The sequence below is a fragment of the Rhinolophus sinicus genome, linkage group LG03 (genome assembly GCF_036562045.2).
Source record: "Rhinolophus sinicus isolate RSC01 linkage group LG03, ASM3656204v1, whole genome shotgun sequence".
Taxonomy (NCBI): Eukaryota; Metazoa; Chordata; class Mammalia; order Chiroptera; family Rhinolophidae; genus Rhinolophus; species Rhinolophus sinicus.
The window spans coordinates 167,199,826-167,220,149 of record NC_133753.1 but is presented as its reverse complement, the minus strand read 5'-3'; the positions used below and the strand labels follow the sequence as shown (position 1 = coordinate 167,220,149).

Below are 20,324 nucleotides of genomic sequence, written 5' to 3'. Positions count from 1 at the left end.
CATGAAGTTGGTGTTTATTTATATATATGTTGTGGGGGCAGAGCTCCAGAAAGTAGTTTCCAGGCTCTCAGCCTCACATAGACAGGTGCTGGCTCAGATAGTAAATGGCCATCAACTGTGATGGGATGGCCATCAGCTGTAACCAGTGAGCCATTGGCCACTAATATAACTGCTGTGGCTACGCTAACAAAAAGAGAGGAAGAATGGGGGCTAGCAAGAAGACGGTGGCTGGGCTGGCAAGTGTGGATGGTGGTTTGCGGACAGTGTGGATCCAGCCTCCAGTGAGAGTATAGTGCCGCCAGAGAGAATATAGTGGTATGACTCCCCTACCTATGGCTCCGTGGGTGTTCCTGTTTGGTCTCACCATATCCTACATTATGTGGGGAGCGGGACCAGAGACCCCGCAGGTCGCCCAGCACGACAAATGGCGCAGCAAGCAGGGTCTCCCGCATGACATATGTATATATTCTAAAAGAATTATTCCTGAGCCATGGCATGAAGTTTTCATGTTGCCCCCCACCCCACACAAACATCCTAGAAACTGTCAGTTTTAGGGAGGAATATGGAATGGAGGAGGAGGGAGAGGCTATTGAACGGAATGTTTCCTGAATTAGTCAATTAAAAGCTCACTGACTGGCTAAAAGAGACTTGATAGACCCATCCACAGCTGCCAGGCCATTCCTCTCTTAGCGACCAGCGTCCTGGTTACCAAGGACCATGCAACCATGTTCAAGGGGAGGAGTGGGCCTCACAGCTCCTCCTGGAATCTGCACATCTCCTTCTAGAATCTTGAAGCTGTGATCCTCCTGGAGAGATAGCAGAGCTCTTTTTCAATACTCCGCATTTCTGAAAAGTGGTGTGTTTATTCCCTCCCAGGCCTTTTCAGTTTTATTCTGTATCACAGGGACAATAATAATAGTGAAAATCTGTTTGTATTATGACTGAGTACAGCAGATGGGGGTTTTCTTCGAAGTGATGTTTTCAAGTAGTGTCATCTAGCAGCTGGATTCCTTTGCCTGGACAGAATTGCTGCCCTAAAAGCAAAAAAGGCACTTGGGGTGAAAAACTGTGGCAGCTTGGAATCAATTTAGTACTGTTTAAAACTTCTCAAACCCAACACATTCTAAAGTGTTAAATGCTATCTACTAAGAAATCATATCTGAGGAATTTTTTCCATTAAACATTTAGTCTGGCTTAAACCTAATAAGATGCTAATCTTTTAAAAACTTGTTTTCCCTTATTTGGCTTTCTTTTTGTAACAGTCAGTCAGAGTTTAATACACCAGCATTACTGAATACAAGTGTGTGTTGGCGGTGGGGGCGGGGCTGGGGGGGTGATGTAGAAAATGCCCTGATCTTGGTTTCAGGAGAACTAGGCCCAAACCTGGATTCTTAACTATACTTTGGGCATCACTAAGCCATGTGAACCTAATCTATAAAGCGGAATAATACCACCTGGAAATGTGGGGAAGATTTAATAGTGGAACCTTTATGTAAGCACAGCTCACATAGTAGGTGCTCAATAAATGTTAAATCTATGGCCTTAGAGGGATATGGTCACAGCTTTGTTAGAGCTGCTTCTTTAAGTAAATATAAAATGAATGTTATTTTTAAAGGTTTGATGTCCTGACCAAATAGATATTATCTTCCTCCCAAAGAAACTAAAGTGATTTGAGAAGACAGATATCATTATAAGATGATAGGAATCTTCAGAAGTGTACAATTGTGCTTTAATGCACCAAATATTGAAAACAGTGCCTTCAGAATAACATCTATTTCATCTGCCAAAATCTTACCCTATTTCTTGCCTTTGATTTAAGTGTAGGGGATTAAGATGGTACAGATTTAAGAAGATCTAAAATATTTGTAATAGGTAACTTTGCATATGCAAATTGTAATATACGTATTTGAAAAGGTTGTTTCAGATTTATTTATAGCGAAGGGCTGCAACCTTTTTCTCTGTAAGGGGTCAGAGATAGTGCACGTTGTAGGCTTTGCAGGCCACACAGTCTCCTTAGTGATTACTTAACTCTGCCATTTGGCATTTGGCCCACAGGAAGGCTTGCTGACCCCTGGCCTACAACAGACTGTAGAGGTTATCTGCAAATCAGGCATAATTAAAATAACTTACCCAAAGAAAAATATGTGTATGGATATGCATTCATAAGTTATTAACTCAGCAGTTGTATAAAAATAACCTTAGTATATGCATTTATTTCTTTAGCAACATGGCTTAAGTTAAAAAAAATAGTGTGGTTCTTTTCTAAGTATATTCAGTTGAGATGCTGGTATATACCTTACATTGTAATTTGCTTGCATTTCACCAGGACTTTTTGAAGTTTTAACATAGAGCCATGTGGATTTGGACAATAGGCTTTACTGTTTTAATGTGGTGGACAAATTTCAAAACTGGACTCAAACCCATTACATGAAGGTCCAAGACAGGATTTCCTTCTGCTGCACAAGAATATTTTGTGAATTTCCTGGAAAGTACATTTAAGGATGGTTTACCTGACAATATCTGAGCCATTGTGTTTTAAAGAATTTCCTGCAGGGATTAAATCAGTTAGGATTAGATCTCAGTCTTGTATAACCATTTCCCACATTCACCTTAAACAATGCATTTTAAGAATGTGCATCCCTTTTCCGACATAATACGAAACCAACTCGATCCTCATTCCTTAAAGCACCCAGCATTGATATGTACATTAGAAAGGTATCCAATCTCTCACCATTTAGAGATTCTAAATTTAATTTTCTAAATACTAATTTTATCATATTTTGAGAGTAAGAATCAGGAGCTTGATAATAACAAGGTAGACATGGTTAGCTGTCTAAAGACCCCGAAATGTCACTGGCTTAACACTGCCTGTTTCTGCCACATGTCTCAGTCCAGTGTGGGGTGGGTGGCCCCACACTGACGTGTACTATGCCCTCAGGAACACATGCCTGTAAGATCTCAGCAGAAGGGGAGGGAGAGGTGTCGGAAGCAGCACACCTCTTAACTGCTTTGGAGGTGACACAGTCTCACTCCTGCTCGTCACTCATTGACCAGAATCAGCCCACATGGCTCCCACCGAACTGCAAGGGAAGCTGGGAAATACGGAGGAGCCCCTGCATGTGCAGTGAGAACTGATGAGCCCAAATTGACACCAAAAAACATTTAAAGCATTGGGTTCTGGTGCTGCGTCCAAAAATCAATCAGATAAGGACTAATAAGAAACTCATTAATATTACTTCAGTTTCCATTTAGTTGGTTTTGATGAGAACATATGCTGATAGGATGTTTGCTACATTCTGTTTTTTTCCCCGTTTAAGTTTGTTGTGTTTAAAATTCTCTGACGTTTAACTTATGGACAGTGAAACTCTTATCTAACTATATAACCCTTAATATCTGTATCACGTCACGTATTCCTTTGTATTGATAGCCTACTTTGTGTGTGTGTGTGTGTGTGTGTGTGTGTGTGTGTGTGTGTCTGTATCTTGTTTCTCCAGTTACGGTCACTGCAGGAAAACAATTACGTATCAGTGTGCACTCAATAAGTGTTGGTTGATTACTAGATAAAGGGAATTTTATATACACCAGTGAATTTGGAGACTCGTAGTCATTAAACTTTGGTACCATTCAATAACATAAAGATTAAGGGTGACTGCCTTTAGTTTGCATTTCTAAGGCTGCTTAGGGGTTTTAATTTGGATCAGTGTCCCTCAAAGTATGTCCTACGAACCTACATTAGTCAAAAAGTTACATGTTTGGGCTGCTCTTTTTTTCCTCCATGTTGAATGAGAATGGTCCTATTAAAACCCATAAAAGAAGAATAGAGTCCATTCTGTTCAGGTGCATATTGCTGTAAGCACATTAGCCCATAACTGCTAAATAGAGCAATGATGTCCCTACAACATGTGTCACGATAATGCAGTTTTCCCCAGCATTTTAATGTTTGTGCCATCCAGTACCAGCCCTGGAATGCCAAGTACACACTTTGCTGGGCACAGCAAGCATGAACTCACGCACTGTACACCATGCCCCTTCTCCTCGCTCTCTTCCCCTTGGCTTCGTTTTGCCTTCGTGATTTCTGGAAGGGCTCATTACATGATCGGCCCACACTCAGTTCATTTCCCCCTTGTCACCATAACTCTGCAGCCTCAAAGTTGTCTTACTCCCCTCCACTAAAGTTCTATATTTAGTACAGTGTTTGTTAGTAATTAAACATGCCTTGCAAACTGTGCTAGTATTTTTGTTTGGGTTGTTACTGGTTTTGCTTGTGCTTTGGCTACAAAGCTATGTAAGTTCTGAGCACACTGCTCCAAATCTCTTTTTACTGTAAGTGCTGTTATTTTTTACATGTGCCTTTGCAGAAACCATGAGGTTGCCATTAGGAGTGACTGGCTCACCTGATAGAAGACTTGCCTGTATTCTTACAACTTCAGTTGCATCTTTTCTGGAATAGCAGAATGTCAATAACAAAATTGGTAGTGGGCCTACTTGAGGAGTTTCCGTAGGGAGGCCGTTTTCTGACCTTTTATCCTTTATATTTTAGAGTGCTTTAGAGTTCCCAAATGGTGTTCACATGCAGAATCTCATTTCAATCTCAGCATAAAACCACAAGGATTGTTATTAGCATTTCTACTTGACAGACTTGGAAACTGAGGCTCAGAGAAAAGAGATATTTTGTCTGAAGTAGATTGGTGACAAAGTTCTGGCTATAATTTGTTGTTCAAATGAACATATTTTGAGCATCGTTTTTATGCAAGGCCCTGGAGAGACAGAGATAAATAAGACGAAACCCAGCCCTGCTCCAACAATCTCCCTCCTCTCTCCCTCCCATTGACGTAGGGACTCTTTTCAGTGTGGGCTGGGGAGTGGGGTTGGGGGACAGGCCATTTCCTCTATCCCAGAGAGGCAACAGTGTTGCTAGTTTCCTAGAAGAGCTGGCTGCTAAGTACCCTGGCTGCTGTGCACAGGGCTGCAGGACACTTAGGTGGCGCCTGGCCAACGGGCTTCAGCCTGTTGCCAACTGGAAGGCTGTCACTTGACCCTGTTCCCTACCAGTCCCTATTCTAGCCTCTACCCATGACATTGTTTTCCCCAGTGGAAACAGCTGCAAGACTGGAGAAGGTCTGTTGCCTCCCATCTTTCCGCCATGTATAAGCTGTCATTACATCCCAGGAATGCATAGTGAAGATGGCCCATCGTCGCTTCCTGTGTTTCATAGTGTGGGCTGGTGGAGAAGGAGCTGAAACAAGACAGGGAAATTGTTTTCTCCTCTGGGTTCCACCAGCAAACTAGCATAGTAGCTTAGACAAGATATTTCAAGTGCTTGGGCTTCAGTGTTCTCATCCTTTAAGGACACTCTCTAATTAGATGATCTAAATAAGACCTTTTCTGGCAGTAGCCTTCTGAGATTTCTCAAGGGCACTCTTGGGTTTGTTCAGTGTGTACTCAAAGAAGGGTTCCAAGGAACTAGATCCAAAGAGCTTTAGAGTGAGTGAGCTCTCTCAGTTGTGCTGACTTTCCCGAGATCCTTCTGAATCTTGCATATAAGCCTCAGAGCTAGACTCTGACTAAATGATCAAAATGGTAGCACCTGATTTTTATGGAGTATTTAAGCATTTTAAATGATCATGAATTTTTACAAAAACATTAAAAAACCGTTGACAGAGCTGTTTAAGACACAGAGACATTAATAAAGATAAACATGTTTGAGGCCAGTTCAAATTATGTTTGATGAATAAAATATTGGAGAAGACAATCATTTTCCAGATTAATGAGAAACTCTATATAATAGTCATATTATTATCAATTTAATTTCTTGATTAAAGATATTTAATCACAAATAAACATTTAAATGTATGTATTTATAGTGAGTGACCCTGAAGGTTATTTTTTTTCTCTCTGACACCCAATCTTTTCATGCCTTAGGAAAATGGAGGTCACCTAATGCCTGAGATCTCTTCTAGTTATAGTTTCGATCCCACGATCCTGCTGTAGGCAGAACCCACAACCAATTAGATGTTTGTTTACTTGGTCAATGTTTAGCCAGTGGTTGGGCATTTAAATGTCCCAATGGAGACTGAGAAAGCAGTGCAGAGAGTGGTGAAATACAGGCAAAAGAAGATAAATAACTGGAAACTAGGAGAAAACAAAGAAAAGGGAAAGGGGAAAAGATGAATAGTGCTTTTAACATTTCTCTTTAATTTCTCTCACATACTTGGAAACTAAAATAAGTTTTTATATGCCTGTAGTAGCCTTGCAAAAACCTTAGACATATCATCAGCACTCGCCGTCTTGCTTCACGAGTATCCAAAATATCATAAACATGTTCTACACTCTTGAGATAGATATTTGAAGAGTCATAGCTTGGAGAAAATGTACCCTAACTTAAGAGTGCTGTATTTGTTTTCTATTCTCATACTTACTGATCTGTGACTTCATTTCTTTCAGTCCTGATCATGCTTTGTTCTATGGGTTAAAATAAAAATATACACATATGTATATTACTTTCCAAAATACAGTTGAATGTGTACATGAATCATCCAAATAGCAACATTCATTATGCCTCTCATTAAAGATAAATAGCGGGGAAGGTCATTCTTTCTTAATAGGCTGATAAGTAACCAAGTAAAACATATTGTACTTTTATTCTGTGTTAGTGGCAGGAAGCCCAATTTGCAAAATGCCCAATTACGCAATCCTAGATTAGACGCCAAAGAGAATGTATTTTTTAAATTTTCGTTTGATTGTTTTAAATAGGAGAAATAAGGACAGCATGTGAACTGCAGTTACCTCAAAACAAGAAGTTTAATTTAGAATAAATCATATAGTTGTCTGATTAGGGTGGATAATTGAGCTCCTTTGTATTTTTTATTGTGGTAAAATACACATTTAAAAATTTGCCCTTTGACCAATTTAAACTTACAATTCAGTGGCATTAAGTACATTTACAATGTTGTGCAACCATTGCCAGTTATCTAGTTGGAGAACTTTTCACCACCCCAAATAGAAACCCTATATCCATGAAGCAATCACTCGCGTTCCTATCTCCCACTGGCCGTGGAAACCACAAATCTTTCTATTTCTATGAATATGCCAGTTCTTTATATTTCATATAAATGGAATCATACAATATGTTGCCTTTTATATCTGATGCCTTTCACTTAGCGGAATGTTTCCAAGGTTCATGCATACTATAGCATATAGTTCCTTTGTATAGCTTAATAGTATTACACTGTGTGGATATATTCCATTTTGTTTATCCATTCTTCAGTTGATGGGAATTTGGGTTGTTTTCACATTTTGGCTATTGTGAATAGTGCTGCTATTTTTGTACAAGTTTTTGTGTGAACATACGTTTTCAGATCTTTGGAGTATTATACATGGAGGTGGAATTGTTGGGTCATATATAATAGTACTTCTATGTTTAACTTTTTGAGGAACCACCAAACTGTTTTCCACAGTTGTTGCGTCATTTTACATTCCCTTCAGCAATGTGTGAGGGTTCCAATTACTACAAGTCCTTGCCAAAATTTACTTTCTATTTTGTAGGGTTTTGAAATTATTATAACCATCCTATGGGGTGTGATGTAGTATCTCATTGTGGTTTTGATTTACTTTTTCCTAATAATTACTGACGTTGGCCATCTTTTTATGTGTTTATTGGCCATTTGTGTAATTTACTTGGAGAAATGTCTATCAAAGTCCTTTGCCCACTTTTTATTTGCAATGTTTGCCCTTTTTGTTGTTGAGTTGATTCTTATTTTAAAAGGAAATGGACCCAAGGGGGCTTCAGTTGTGCTGGAAATATACTTTTTCTAGATGTGGACGGTAGTTATATTGGTGCATTCACTTTGTGTCCTTATATACCTTTGTAAAAAATGAGGATATGTGCCCTTTTCTGAATACATTAGTTTCCCAAGGTCATATCAAATAACCACAAACACAGTGACTTAACATAGCAGAAATTTTGGCTAGCATCAAAAGAATGCTGGCGAGGATGTGGATAAACAAGAACACTAGCACACTATTGGTGGGAATATGAATTGGCACAGTCACTGTGGAAAACAGTATGGAGATTACTCAAGAAATTAAAACTAGAACTGTCATATGATCTAGTAATTCCACTTCTGGGAATATATCCTAAAATAAAAATATTATGTTGAGGAGATATCTGCACCCCATGTTCGTTGCATCATTATTTACAATTGCCAAGACATGGAAACAACCTAAGTGGCAATCAATAGATGATTGGTATATGTATAAGAGGGAATATTATTCAGTCATGAAAAAGGAAATCTTGCCATTTGTGACAATATGGATGGACCTTGAGGGCATTATGCTAAGTAAAATAAATCAGAACAGAGAAAGACAAATACTGTATGATCTCACTTATATGCAGAATCTTAAAAAAAAAAAAAAAAAACCAAAACCCTAACTCATAGAAAAAGAGATCAGATTTGTAGTTACCAGAGGTGAGAGGTGACAGAGGGGGAATTAGAGGAAGGTGATCAAAAGGTACAGACGTCTAGTTATAAGATAAATATTTACTGGGGATGTGATGTACAACATGATGACTATAGTTAATACTGCAGTATGGTATATATGAATGTTGTTAAGAGAATAAATCCTAACAGCTGTCATCACAAGGAAATATTTGTGTGTGTGTGTGTGAGTGTGTGTATACCAGGGGTGCCAAAAAAATGTATACATGTGATTTGTACATGTTATCGGTATATATTGAACATTACAATTTTAATACATTTTTTTTCCTTTCTTAAAATGTGTATACATTTTTTGGCACCCTCTGTGTATGAGATAATGGACATTAACGAAACTTATTATGGTAATCATTTCATGATATATACAGAGGGTGCCAAAAATATGTATATACATTTTAAGAAAGGAAAACTGTATTAAAATTGTAATACTCAATATGCACCAATAACAAAAGATGAATACAAGTCACGTTTGACTTTTGCAGTTATAAGAAGTGCTCAAAGTGGTTACCATCAGCATCCAGACACTTCTGATTACGGCAAACTAGTGCTTGAGCAATGTTGACCAAAATGCCCATTTATATACATTTTTTGGTACCCCCAGTATAAGTCAAATCATTATGCTGTATAGCTTAAACTTACACAGTGCTGTATATCTATTATATCTCTATAAGAAATGCAGGGTGGGGGGAGGAAGTAAAACAATACAAAAACAGAAATTTATTCTCTAACAGTTCTGGAAGCCAGAAGTTCAAATTCAAGATGTTGACAGAGCTAATGCCCCCTCTGAAGGATCTAAGGCAGAATCTTTCCTTGTCTTTTCCAGTTTCTTGCAGTTCGTTGAATTCTTTGGCTATCTATGGCTTGTAGACATCTCTCCAGTCTCTACTTCTGTCTTTACATTGCCTTCTCTCCTTTGTGTTTCTGGTTGTAGGTGTCTCATTTCCCTTTCCTTTATCTTATAAGGAGAGCGGTCTTTGAATTTTAGGCGTACTCTAAATAAAGGACAATCTCATCTTGAGATACTTTTTTTTTAATTTAAAGTTTATTGGGGTGACAATTGTTAGAAAAGTTACATAGGTTTCAAGTGTACGATTCGGTAATACGTCATCTATACATCACATTGTGCGTTCAACATCCCGAGGCGTTCTCCTTCCATCATTGAGATACTTAATTACACCTGCAAAGGTCCTATTTCCAAATAAGGTCTCATTCACAGATACCAGGTGTTGCAAATTTAGACCTATTTTTAAGGGGACACAATTCATATCACTACACTGAATATATGTCATGCTTTATTTTTATTTTTTAAAAACAAGGTTTTAAGAAGAGAAATGGTAAACAATTTTAGAAAAATGTGGTAATTTGACTTTCTGAGTCAAAAGACCTATAGATTAGTGAAAGAAAGAAAATCGCCCAAACTTGCCACCATATAAAAGAGAAATTCTTAATCAGTTTTTGAAAAATGACTTCACTAATTATGATTCTGAAAAGAACTTTTCAAATAAGATTTTCAAAGGACATTGATGTGTATTTCTCTTTTTTTGAGAGCAAGCTAATGAGAACAGTACCATATTCACATGTAGAGAGAATACTTTTTAAGATAATAAAGAGTTTGGGATTTTTGGTATTGCCAAATACAAGACTCTACTAAAATGTCCAGAAAGCATGGTTTTTTTTTGTATTCACACTGTTACCCATGATGAACTCTTGTTTTTTTTTTTTTTTTTTCTTTTATCCTTAAATCATCTATGATATTGAGATTTGGGCCTTTTGATTGTTGTGATCCTAACTTTAGTCTGGTTTACGATTGGCTCAGGATTCAAGTCATAAAAGGAATATTATACCTGACACTTAGCCACAGCACCTTTTTGTTTAGTGTGACATGTAGCTGTGACCAACTTTGCTGGAATGTCATTTCATGCATCAGTTAGAAATGTCAATGAAGCAATCCTTTCTAGTCAAGAAGGACATTTGAGCCAATATATTAAAAGTTATTTGAGTTCCTATATATAAAAAAGTTGATAGTTATTTGAGTTCCAAAATTTAAAAATTGGATTTCCTTAATTTTCACCTTTTCCAACAAGTACTGATTTTCTGGATGAACTCCAATCAACTTAAAAATGACTGTTAGATTATTTAAAAAAGAATACTCATCAAACAAAATAAGTAAAAAGTTTTTAAAAGATATGCTCACTGGTGAATAATTAGGACTTATGTTAAACCTTCATACAATCCTGCATTTGAAGTGTCCAAAATTTATCTTTGAAGTCATGTTTTATAGTGGGGACAGTTTGAGAAGGTGGTGAATCAAAGCCTTATCATCTGTTTCTTAACAGACAGCACTATCCAAGAAGAAGAAGAAAAGAAAAAAAAACAAGATCCCAGAATAGCACTAGGATCCAGAAAATTGGCTTCTAAGCTTTCTGTCTTCTGAATAAGGCCATTGTCCGAATTCCTAAATTTGTATGTTCTCATACTAAAAGCCAATTGGGTATAGTTAAAAATTAAGAAAATTTAATTTTTAAATTTTTCACAAAGCTTTGTTATATCTTTAAAGTAGTAAAAGTTTGAGTATTTTATAAAGTGTCCACACAATTTATATTACTGATCTTTCATCATAATATGGATGGAATAGTAGTTGCACTCAAGACATGAAGGAAAAATACGCTTCAGGGTTTGGCTGTGAAATAGCTGACATATAACAGAATCACTCACAGTTTTTCACTCTAGACGCCAGGCAGAGGTGCCAGTTTGTGGATGGGCAAGCTGATGCCGCCTTCAGCTTTGCCCTCCTAATAAGACCAGTCTGACACAAAGCTGCAATTATACTGTGGTGACATCATCACCATCCCGCCCTTTTTCTTGCATTTAGCTGAATTATTCTTATGTTTCATAGTGGAAGAATTCAGTTTTAAATCTGACCTAGCAATGAAAGTCAGTGTGATTTCTATGTCATGTTTTCATCCTGGTTTATTTTTGCCTGCTGGAAGTGCTTCTAATACAGACCTGAAACTCTGGAAGTATTTTCCAATTTGAAGTATAGAGTCCTCTCGGGAAGTTTCAAAAATAAAAAAATAAATAAAAAATCGTATTTAATCACTGGCCTAATCAACTAAAAGAGGTGTTACACGTTTTCATAATACATAAAGGATCACCCAAGTTAAGTCCCAAGATATCTATTCCCAACTTTCTTTTAGACAGCAGTCTTTTTCAATGATTAAACAGGAAAGGGGGGAAAAAAGAAACCAGGTAGGATTGTCTGGATTTATAAAATTGGCATCCAAATTACAATAATCGCAATTATAGTAATCACTTAGGGCCCTTGAGATTCTTTTCTTCTTTTTTAATCTCATAAGTTAGCTATTTGGTTATTTGGTTATGCCTTCCATCTCTCAAGTGACTAAAGCTCTTTGAGAGAAAGGCTACTGTTTCTTTCACTTTTAATCCTCATAGCTCTTCCACATTACCTCACACATGGTGGATTTTATTGGTGTGTGCTGAATGAATATAACATATTCATAAATTTTGTCACATGTAGACATTTATTTACATACTTGTAGTCTATATACACATCAGGCCCAGACCATTTTTCTCTCTTACTCTCTGACTTTTTAACCTTTTAAACTAATAGCTTTTGGTGGGGACAAAAGTAAGAAGGAAACATTGAGTCAAGTCATTGTAGTTATCTGTTTTTTATTTTTTTTAGCTACACTACCTTAATGGCAGGGTCACTTAAAACATGGCAGTACCTTCTGAAACCCTCAATTAGATAAGACAGCTGCCAAAAGAACGTAGTTGCTGGCTTCTGATGAAATGGGAGGGCCAAATAAAAAATAAATGAGGTATCTCAGACCTTCCAACTCTCAGATTCTATGATTTATCATTAAATAAGTTAAATATTGGGAAGTCATAGTTAATTATATGCAGGTTTTCCTAAACGCATTAGTTTGACCTAGAATGCGTCAAATGGATTTCTCTTGCAGAAATTCCAATATACAACCAAAAATTTCATACACTATGTCAGAATGGGGAATGAACACTATCACTAGAAGCCTGGAAGCAGATTTGAATACTAAAAAAATATCCTATGTATTGAGAAGACCCTTTTTATTCTAACAGAAATATCTATATCTATATACATATTTTTTCCCTGATGCCATTGCTCAAAAGAGTTTAGTTTTGTTTGGTTGTTTAGTTTCGGTAAGCCATCAAAGATTTTAAAACTGGAGTGTTACCTTTGTATAGTATCAATAGACAGAAAAGACCTATAAAATGTTCTTTGAAAAACATTAAAATGGTCTTGCACTAGGATAAGCTACTATACGGAACCTTCAGGATCCTAACTATTGCCTCATAAAAGAGAGTGCATCCAGTCTAATGCCACTTAATTATCAATACATTTTTATAAGATGCAGTAACTCTACATGTCTTAAAAAAGAACTCATTATATTATGCAATATATTGTGGGTTTCCTAAAGCATTATGACTATGTATCTTCTGGAAAATTGTTTCATAGTGAATATGCATATCCCAGCCATTTAACGTGTTTATCAAATTATTCTAATCTGACTTTACTACCTTGAACTTGGCCAGAGTTAAGAGTTTTCTGAAAGCTTATTCAGTGGGAACTAATACTTTTTTTGGGGGGGAGGAACTATTTGTTGTAGGTGTTGAGATTGCTTTTTCATGTGATCATAAAGTTATAGTTTAGAGCAAGTTTATTTTGCTGCAAGAATGTATTTAGGAGTAGAATACTTTTAAGTAAGTTGAAGCTATTCTGATAAATGTATATGTAAATTAGAATATAATTTAAATCTGTGATTTGGCCACTTAAAAGTTAGGTGTGTTGGTTTAGTTGAATTGTACCACTAAAGGCAAAAAAAGAAAAGAAAAACAATGGCTGGGTAAGGTAACATAGAATTGCAGACTCAATAAGAAACATGAGAATTAGACTCCATAAGAAACTCTTTTTTTAAAAGGATGTTATTCATATTATATATTCACTTATTCAACAACTTCTGTTGACCACTTATTATGTACCAATGAATCCACTAAGATTAGGCTTCCCTGAAAGTAACAAAACTGTGACGTTAAGTAACTTAAGTAATATAGAACAATGCAGAATAACATATAACATCAAAGAAGTCTATATGAAGGTACTTCAGTGCTAGTGAGGTGGCTCTGTTGTCGTTATAATCCCCTGCTACTTCTTCTGTCTTTCCTTTCCACCATTCTGTCACATCACTTCCATTCAAATTTACCTCATAATCTAGTATGGCAGTTGGACCTTGTATTAGTTTGCTCAGGTTTCCATGACAGATTATCACAGTCTGGGGCAGAGGGGTTGCTTAAACAAGAAAAAAAAAAAATTACTTTCTCATAGTTCTTGAGGCTAGAATTCCAAAATCAAGGTGTCATCAGGGTTGGTTTCTGGTGACACCTCCCTTCCTGGCTTGTAGTCAGCTGGCTTCTCACCACGTCCTCACATGGCCTTTCCTCACTGCATGAGTGTGGAGAAAGAATCTCTGGTGTCTCTTCCTCCTTTATCAGGATACCAGTCCTGTTGGATTAGGGCCTCACTCTTCTGACCTTGTTTAACCTTAATTACTTCCTTAAAGGTCCTGTCTCCAAATAGAGTCACATTGAGTGTTAGGGCTTCAACATTTGAATTGGGAGAGGCACAATTCAGTCCCTCACAGAGCTCTTCCTCTTATGTAGAAATTCATAACTGAAGAAAGGAGAAGGACAAAAGAAGGAGAAAATGGAAGGTCAAAAAAGGGCAAGTCTTTTAGGTGAATCAGTTCTGCTTAAGGAGCTTCCTGGACATCTCATACAAGATTTCCACTTACTTTTCATTGATCGGTATTTAATCATAGAATCACACATAGCTACACAAGTTATCTTTTAGCCATGTGCATTGCTACCTTGAGTAAAGACTTTATTACTAAATTAAAGGAAGAAATAGCTATTAGAAGTCCACAAGCCATCTTTGTTATATCCAGAAATTGTTCTAGACATTGAAGATGAGAATATGAATTCTTAACTTTTAATAGTTTATAGTCCAAGAGGGGAATAAAGCATGTAACCTAGATACCTGTAATGTAATATAATGTGTCCTATGGAATAAATACGTCAAAATCCTATAGGAACACAGAGGAAGAATGATTATCAGTGGGGGCAGCTGGGGAGGGTGACCTTGAGCTAGACTTTAAAAGATGGATGGAAGTTCTTAAGGCTGAGAAGTGATTCAGATGAGAATAGAAGATGTTTCAGGGGACGGCAAATATTAAAGGGTGGCCATAACTTGACATTCTTAGCCAGAGTGGTAATGAAATTGGAAAAGTGAAATGAGGCCTCATTTTAATGGTTCTAAAATGCTATTTAGGGAGTGGGACAGAATTTATTAGGCTCTGGAGAGCCATCCAAGAATAAGACAGTATTATAACCAGATATGTGTTTTTAAAAATAACACTTTGGGCAACAGAAAGGAAAATAAATTGATGAATTTAGAGATAGAGGTGTGTGTGTGTGTGTGTGTGTGTGTGTGTGTGTGTGTTACCACAAGAAACTCTTCTAACGAAATGTAGTATTAGATCCAATTAATGTCAGAGGTTGAGATCTTTGTTGTTACTATTGATTCATTTCTGCGAATTTCTGCCCTTTAAACATCCAAATAATAATTTAAGAGCAGAGAGTTGCAAGAATACATAGAATGGTGAGAAATGATGAGGTCAGCAAGCTTTCTAAAGTTGAGAGATAGTTGAGGAAAATTGTCAAACATTTTCATTCATCTGCCATAATCTTGCTATATCCTGTTTAGACTTGCTGATAATTGTAGAACTCCGTGGCATTTTCCCCTTCCATCTTTATATGTTTATATTCTCAGAAGGAGATGTTCAGTCCAACTGTAGCATGCTGGACAGTTCCAAATTGAGTGGTGACCTGTTTCTTTAATGTCTTCCCTAAGTGCCTAGTGTTTGTGAAATAAAAATGGCCAGTGGAAAGCCAGTGTTACTTGATTTATCTCCATATTTCTTGGTTAAATTTCTCCCAGATTAACGAATTATGATCTCCTGGAGCAGCACATATGTCTCTTTCTTAATGTAATTCTGAGTTCCATAATTTGAATTGTCTGCACTTCTCCAAAGAGGCATTGATCCATCCATATAAAAGGCACAGTCCTAGGATATGAAATAAGAAACTAGAATGTGGACAAGTACTGAGGAAATTATGGAAAGGAACTAGTAGAAATTCTAGCAGTGAACAAATTTTCATGTCAGTGTATTTGTTTAAGCAAATTGTAGACTTTGGCTAATCATCGTGTTAATCTGATTTCCAAAATATTTGACTTTTTTCGCCTTTCCAAGTTCACCCTCAGCGATGCTCACCAGAGTGCAAGTATAAGATTGCAGCTCCCACAGCAAACTACCCTCGGCCAGATCTCCACCAGGCTGTTGTCAACACACCTTGCTTGCCACTGAAGTCATTATATCCCCCCTTATCCTAATTATGCCTCCTTATATCTTCTTCTGCTGACCCTCACTCCTTACTTTCATTGTCACCAAAAGTCAAGGCATCATTCATTCAAGTTCTTTTATTTTGTGGCCCCTTGCAGCTCTAAGAAACAGAACGGCATTTTGTTTGTTCTAAATTTCTTTGTCGAAAGTTATAAAAATCGGACAAAATGTAATGAAATTGAGAATTAGAGAAGTTATATCATGTTAATACATCTTCAAACATAATAATTACATAGAGAAAATTTATAAGCTTTTTTTAATCATGAAATACTTCAAGCTAACAAGAAAATTAAAGTAGTTATATAACAAACATGAATGTGCCCAATACCCAGCTTTGTGAAATCTAAATATTTCCCCATAATTGTTTCTTGTTTGTAAGAAATAAAGCACCATTAGGATTTTTGAGAAAACCTAATGATGAGAAAATCTGTTTCTCACTTGAGGTCAGAACCAATTGGGAAATGACAACGAATCACAACGGAGCACAGCTGATCAATGAAATTCCCACTGTTGACCCTTAGGTGAAGCTGACTTACCCTCCCGCACCAGATCAGAGCCTGACACTAGAGGAATAGAATAAAGCAGGGGTTTTTGGGTTTTGGTTTTTTGTGGGTTTTGTTTGTTTATTTGTTATAGAAAGGCTCACTTCCAGGAGAAAATGAATAAGAGAGAAGACTGGGCTACTGTACAGTTTCTCCTTCCAAATTCACCAATCAGTTAAATGTGAAAGGAAGGAAGATACAGAAATAGACAAGGAGTGTTACACCCAGTGAGTCTCTCTCCACCTGGAAGGAATGGGAAGGGAGCATTGTCCTCTAAAAACATGTCAAGTTAAAGCCAAATTTTTATCTCCTTTTGGAACCTATTATCTTCCTTCTCTTTCCCCAGTCCAGAGGTAACCTCTACCTGAATTGCAAGATCCTTTTATATGACAAGTATTTAGTTGCTAGAGTTTTGTGAGTCTAAGTACAAGAATGCTTTCATTAAGAAAAATACTGGCTGCCAATTCTTGGGGGATATTAACCATAACATCTATATTTACTTCAATTTCAAGATACCCTCGTAGGCTAATGGAAAGAATGTAAAAGATGATGCTACTGGATAGAAATAGAGTTTGGATCCAAGGATATTACTTCTCGGCTATTGTTCTAAGTGTTAAAAGATCATTATGGTCTTAGTTAGCAACAACAATTATAGCTAAGAAAACAAAGTTTAGAGCTTTCTCAAAACAGAAGAAAAAAGCATCAAAAAGTTACATCTTTCCCCTGAAAAGAAAACAAGCATTCTACTGACCTTTGCCTTCTTAAATATTTCAACATTCCAGGCTACTGAGATTTTTCTTCATCTCTTATAAACAAACCCCAATGTCCTTTAAAATACTTTCTAAATTCTTTTCCAATTTTTTTCAGGTGAATAGCAAGTTATATTCATTTAGCTTACACTGTTTCCTCTTGATAAACCAGACATGTTTTAAATTGAGTAGAGGTACCAAAAAGCTTTTGATGAAGAGAAAGTTGGTAGTGAATGATATAATGGAAAATTTCTATAATAAGTAACTAGGAAGGGAGAATAATTATACAGAATCATTTCAGTTTAAATGGTAGTGTATTTTAGGGGCAGTACTGAGCCATCCAGAAATATTAGCCTATTAAATGGTATAAAAGAATCAATAATCACATCTCTTAGTGTCTGGAATTTGAAATTTCCAGTTAAAGCTACTAGGTAACTCTAGGATGAGCAATCATTTTCTTATAGGTTTTGTTTTAGATTGGGGTTTGCACAGTATTCCATTTTGTTAGCTTCATGAAACCCTTATTGTATTAATGTTAATGATTGACCACTGCGTGTTAAACTAGAAAGCATTTAGATAACCGTATTCCATCAAGAAGGAATGTTATAAATCTGTACACTTTGCCTCCTGCTTCTGAGCAATTTGGCAAAAAACAAACAACAAAAAAATGAACAAACAAACAAAAAACAAGAGCTAAAGGCAAGTTAAATCTAATATCCCTTTGGGGATCATGGCAAAATAAAATACAGGTAGACTTCACTTTATATGTTGGTTGCATTCTTAAAACCTTGCATAAAAGTCAAAACATTTTTAAAAGTCTAGTCATGTCTGTTTTGAAAAAATATTGTATCTGACTCAAAATGCTAGTAATTGTTTTTCAATCTAAATAATCAGAACCTAATTTAACTGATTTTTTTCCATTTTTTTGGAATTCCACTAAGTGAGTCGTGTCTGATATATTTTATAGGTGATATATTGCAGTACAAATGGTCACATTTTTTAAAAGCTTAAAATTTGACTTTGCCTCTAATTTCAATAATCCAAATGTTTTCAACTAGTATGTATATTTGAAATGTTTACGATTATTCTTTTCCTTTTTTTTTTTTTGTTACACCTAAGAGTGTTTTCACTCAATTTTAACTCCAAACTCCAAATTGTACAATTAAGAAAATGAGAATGGCTGTTGACTCTTTTTTGTACCATTTACAATTAGGTAACTGGATAATCCTTTTTCTAAATTTTTTTTTTATTGTCATATATAGGAGATGTCATTGGTTCAAGTTCAGAGTCACATCTTAGCCAGCTACCATATGTACTCCGTGTGTTGATGCCTTACAATAAAGGACTTGAATAAAAAGTTGTACCTTTATTAACAGATTCTTTTCCATGAGTTTTATTAATTTACATATAATTTCTTCTCAATATTATATATGAGTTAGTAACACATTGCCAGTCCTAAGGTTATTTTTGTTAGTATACATAACAGGTAGTTTCATGGGTCAGGAAAGCAAAGAGGTAGTATACACAGTGATATGAATGATTTTCAATTTCCTAATTTCCATGGGGCTTATTCAACATAGAAACAAACAAACAAATAAGAAGTAGAAAAAAATTTCACTGTTCCCAGTGAAGCAATGGCAGTATCTGAACTAGTAACCATGTCTCATACACTTGGACAAGTGTATACCCTTCAAAAGCTAACACTCAAGCCATCCAGAAAAATTGTTTCATTAAATAGTATAAGAGAATCAATAATGGAATCTCCCAATGCCTGGAATTTGACATTGCCAGTTAAAGCTACTGGTAAATTGGAAATCCTTTATTTTATATTGCATACTACCTTTTTGATTTCCTGGCCCTCATAAGTACCTGTTGTGCATACTAACAAAAATAACTTTAAAACTGTCAGTGTCTTACTATCTCACTGAGAAGAGATTATCCGTAAATTAATAAAACTCATTGAAAAGGTTAAAAGGTTTCATTAACAATAGTACAGCTTTCATGTAGATTCTTACACATCCAAAGACTTTGGATCGCCTATTTCTGGGTAAGTGTTTGACAACCCTGCTGTGTTTTGAAGTGTCATACGCCTTCCCATACGCCGTGCTCCACGCTGTATGGTCACAGAAATTCATGAGTTCAGCTCTCAGAATGCCAGGACAGCTGGAGAACAGAGCGCTGTGCTCATGTTGCTTGCACAAACACACCAGGCATGTTTCCCACAGTGGGAGCCAGGGACCCCTAAGGTTCTGCAGCTTTTTTATCCTGTAAAACACTGAACCAGAAGATGATGCTGATAGAGTGGAGGCATTGGGTTCTGAGGCTGTTTAAAGAATTTTAGGAGAAGGGACAGTCTGAGAGGAGCTGGCGGAGCCAGCAATTATTTATGGTGGGAGGATATGGGAAAAGAGCAGATGTCTGTAGATACTACAAAGGAAAATAAACTTTGTGGAAGAACAAACTTGTGTAGAAAAATCTTAGCGGGGGGGGGGGGATTTTTTTTTTTTTTTTTAACAAAGGATGTTTGGGAAACACTCTATTGGAGTTGAATATTCTGGACAGCACTTACTGAAGGGGACACATTCTTACAGCCAAACTGACCTTTATACTAGAAATCTTCATTTCTTTGTTTATTCCATCTTGTTCCATTTAACAAACTTGTACTAAACACCTACTGTGTGCCAAGAATTAGGCCTCCTTGCCTCTCTCCCTCTAGCCATATAGAGATACGCACATATACACACACTCACTTTGAAGTTCAAATGCCATTTGTAATAACTGGAGGCCCACGGGACGTTAGCACTAAAAGTCAAAACAATTCGCTCACTACACCAAGCTAAAGTTAAAAAGCAGCTTCCCAGGATGAAACTTGGAAAATCCTTGAACACCGAGGTGTTTATTTGGATTGGCTTTTCTGGACTTGCTGATGGAGGTAGATATCTTGCTGACATATTACATCATTTCTGGTGAAAGAACTTTGAATGGGGAGATTGATTGAGCCTTTTTTTTTTTTTCTTTTAT

General features: G+C 36.6%; 1 protein-coding gene and 1 long non-coding RNA gene across 4 annotated transcripts in view; one reads left to right on the top strand and one right to left on the bottom strand.

Moving 5' to 3' along the window:
• The window catches only part of ITGA1 (integrin subunit alpha 1), a 157,440-nt gene that overhangs the window by 33,079 nt on the left and 104,037 nt on the right, over positions 1–20,324 (top strand). The gene's annotated exons all lie outside the window — the stretch shown is intronic.
• Positions 479–17,919, bottom strand: LOC141570712 (uncharacterized). 3 transcript variants are annotated; one of them, XR_012495152.1, is made up of 3 exons: positions 17,306–17,919; positions 6,420–6,462; positions 479–1,034 (listed from the first exon to the last, which is right to left on the bottom strand). It is a non-coding gene; the product is annotated as an uncharacterized LOC141570712 (long non-coding RNA). The 3 variants fall into 3 exon arrangements; XR_012495151.1 differs by lacking the exon at positions 479–1,034 and adding an exon at positions 2,852–5,236; XR_012495153.1 differs by lacking the exons at positions 479–1,034; positions 6,420–6,462 and adding an exon at positions 10,203–15,676.